Raw genomic sequence first — 3,560 nt, 5'->3', positions numbered from 1 at the left:
AGATAGATAGATAGATAGATAGATAGATAGATAGATAGATAGATAGACAGATAGATACATGGATAGATAGAATGATAATAGATGATAGTTAGACAGATGATAAAAAGATCAATAGATAGGTATTGCCCTGTATTGATGACGTTTTGAGCAATTATTCTGAATTGAAGTTTAAACCTAATACATGAAAACAAAATCTAGCATAGACCAAATGACAAAAGGACTGTTGGTTGGGAACCCACCAAGCAAATGGTGAACTTTTCTGCTCCCATTTGGCTTATCTCAGGTCTTTAATGCCTACTGCCTCCCAGAGCACCTTTCTGGGCTCCAGTTACTTGTACTGTGGGATTCTTTCAGGGCAACCGAAACTTTCTCCAGTCTCAGTGAGCTTAGCTTGGGCTAGGGTCTCTCAAAGTGGCTGGCATTAAAGACACTTAAAGCCACTAGCTCTTCTAAGTCCTTTTTTTTTTTTCATGATTGCAATGATGACAAGCTGAGACAATAAAAGAGGGAAAAGCAAGCAAAGTGTATTGAGAAGGAGAAAAACAGTTACCTTTTCCAAAAAGTGCTCCAAAATAGCACTCGATTGGAAGTTGTTTTCTGTGTTGGGAATGACTCATGTGTTCAGCAAGTGTGGACTCAGGATTAGCCTGAGTGGTCATTTTTAAAGAAACTGAGGTGATGGATCAGGTGATATGGCACAGACTTCAGGAAAGCCCACCAGTTGAGGTGCTGTGGAGCTCTGCCTGAAAGTTTCAATGGAGACCTTCCTTCTTTCTTTTGTTTCCTTGTCGTTTTCTTCCTTTCATCCACTGACACGCATTGATGTACTTTATGTAGAAAGGCCATAGAGTTTTAAACCACAGTTGTATCTGTCCAAAGAGAGATAATATAGACTTACAAAGAAAGAAAACCTTGTGGAATAAAATGCCAATATCAGACTTATTCTTTTGTCTCTCCTTCTCCATTGTTCTTCCTGGCCCGTAGAAGGCGAAGGCAGGCAGACTCCTGAAGGCTGCACCTCTCAGACTTCCCCTCAAACTAACTCCCACTTTATCTTTGCTATTGAGAACCTGATCAGGTGCAAGTCTCAGACAGTATCTGAGTTCTGCCAGGACAAAAACACTGCTCTGTTCTCATGGCCCTTGTTTTCTCTATCTCTGGAGTATGGAATGATTTTGTGTCATCTCTAGTCTTTGGATGCACTAACATTGGATGTTTTTCTTTCGTCAATACAATCACGACAAGAGTATGTTCTGAGAAAAACAGTGCTAGGGGACTTCAGTGTACAAATACAATAGAGTATACCTACGCACACTGAGACAGTTATGATATTACTACATGACACACTCTTATGGGACCACTAACATCTATGCTACATAGTGGTTCAAATAAAAAATTCTGTGGCACATGACTATGGTTTTCTTCTTTGAACCATATACACTAGAGTGAATTCTCCAAGCCCGTGCCTGATATAAACATGATAGGAGCATTCTAGGAGAAATATGAGGGAGTTGGAGAGTGGTAAATTTTTGTACTGACACATAAAACATTTTTATAGCACACAGGTAGGAGCCCAGAATTGAGAACAGGATAGAGAATTTTTATAAAGAGTAAGAGACAGAATGACATGTCTGCTGTGTTAATTATGAGTAACTAAATAATGACAACAAAGTGACCCTTTCTCCATCCACTGCTTCAGAGGATTATTAAACCTGTTAAAACATTTCACCAGGGCTGTAGCTTTTTGTTCTGTGCAGCTGTCTCACAGTGCCCTGAGATGGACAAGTCGAGAATGAAAAAGTGAACAACAATGCCAAAGAAATCTCCAAACAACATACTGAAGATGCACTGGCCATATTATCTGGCAAAATAGTGAAGTCTTCAGTATATATTGAAGACAACACAACATATCAGAAAATCAAATAAGCAGATGATGCTGACTGCTACAACGTGCCATGGGGATCATTTACACTTTGTGTCTCCTTCCTTATGGTCTCCATGTTTGCATTTCTCAGGCTATACTTGACTGAGCTACAGGGACTTAACAGTCTCCAAAGGGTCCTTTATCCTGTCTTGAATGATTGCTACAGTTCCTTAAATCAAAATCCTCATCCTATCAGAATGGCATTCCAAGCTTTCATCAGCACTAGTCTAAAATACACACACTCTCTGGAAAGATATTTCTAAGAAAGAGAAATGGGGAATACAGGGGCGTGGCATTACTTCAGAAATATGGGTGGAGATCAGTACAGAAGGTCAAGGGAAGGGAGGAGGGTAAAGTAGCCATAAAATTATCGGGAAAAGTCAAAAAGAATCACATAATTATATATTATATATTTACTTAAAATTACACACATTGAGCTTGGCGTGATAGCACACACCTTTAATCCCAACACTCAGGATGGCAGAGGCAGGTGGATCACTGTGATTTTCAGGCCACCCTGGTCTATAAATCAAGTCCAGGAAAGTCAAGGCTACACAGAGAAGTCCTGTCGCAAAAAAAAAAAAAAATACACATAATGTATCTAAGGTTGTGTATTTGTATAATACATCATTTAAATAAAAATTTCCCATCTGGGCTGATAATGCTCTCCCCTGAATCCACAGATTATCTGGCCATAACTTCAGTCCCAGACATGAAAAGCCCCCTTTCAAACTGTTGGTGAGGGAATGTCAAGAGACTCCCAAAACAGTTTATTGCTGGTACCCTCGTTTGTCTCCTAGAGGGGTAAATCAAGTCGGTATTGCCAAAGACACCACTTTGGACACAGGGTCCGGATGCTCCCAAGCTGAATCTGACCTAAAAGCCGCCTTCAGCAAGGACTAAGCTTTCATGGTACCAGAAGGTGGCATGTAAGCTTCCGAAGGAGAGAAGCAACCAAAAGTCCTACCTAGCCATGAGACCTAGAAGTTTCCAATGACCAGCATAAACAGGGTAGGTTTCAGAGTTCAATAGCGGCATGTGCTCCCTGGCGGTGACCAACACCACTGAAGTTGGACTTAAAATGATGAACATCATGTCTAACATCAGAAACCTAGTCAACTCTCCAGGCCTAATGGGGTCATGGATCTTAGAGGAGAACCCACAGCCACCGCTACTTAATTCCTAACTTCATTCTAAATATTTCTCCTCCTACTCATAGATAGGTGCACCCCTCACACTTAATAAGAGGAACTGTTTTCTTATTCATTTTCTTCCTTGATATAATAATGTAATTAGATAATTTTCCCACGACTTTTCCTCCCTCCCAAACCCCTCCAATATACCATTCTTTCTCTCTTTCAAATTCATGGCCTTTTTAAAAATTTTTCATTAATGTTGTTGTTAGTGGTAGTGGTGACACACACACACACGAGTGTGCACACGTGCATGCATGCCTGAGCACGTGTGTGTGTGTGTGTGTGTGTGTGTGTGTGCATTTCCAAACATATAGATACGACCTCCTCAATCTGTAGGTTTCTTGTATGCGTATGTTTTTAAGGCTGACCATTTAGAGTAATCTCTTTCTCTTTTTCCTTCCTTCCTTCCTTCCTTCCTTCCTTCCTTCCTTCCTTCCTTC

This window comes from Psammomys obesus, unplaced genomic scaffold, assembly GCF_907164565.1.
Source record: "Psammomys obesus unplaced genomic scaffold, mPsaObe1.curated_primary_1811, whole genome shotgun sequence".
Taxonomy (NCBI): domain Eukaryota; kingdom Metazoa; phylum Chordata; class Mammalia; order Rodentia; family Muridae; genus Psammomys; species Psammomys obesus.
Note: the sequence above shows the minus strand (reverse complement) of the source record.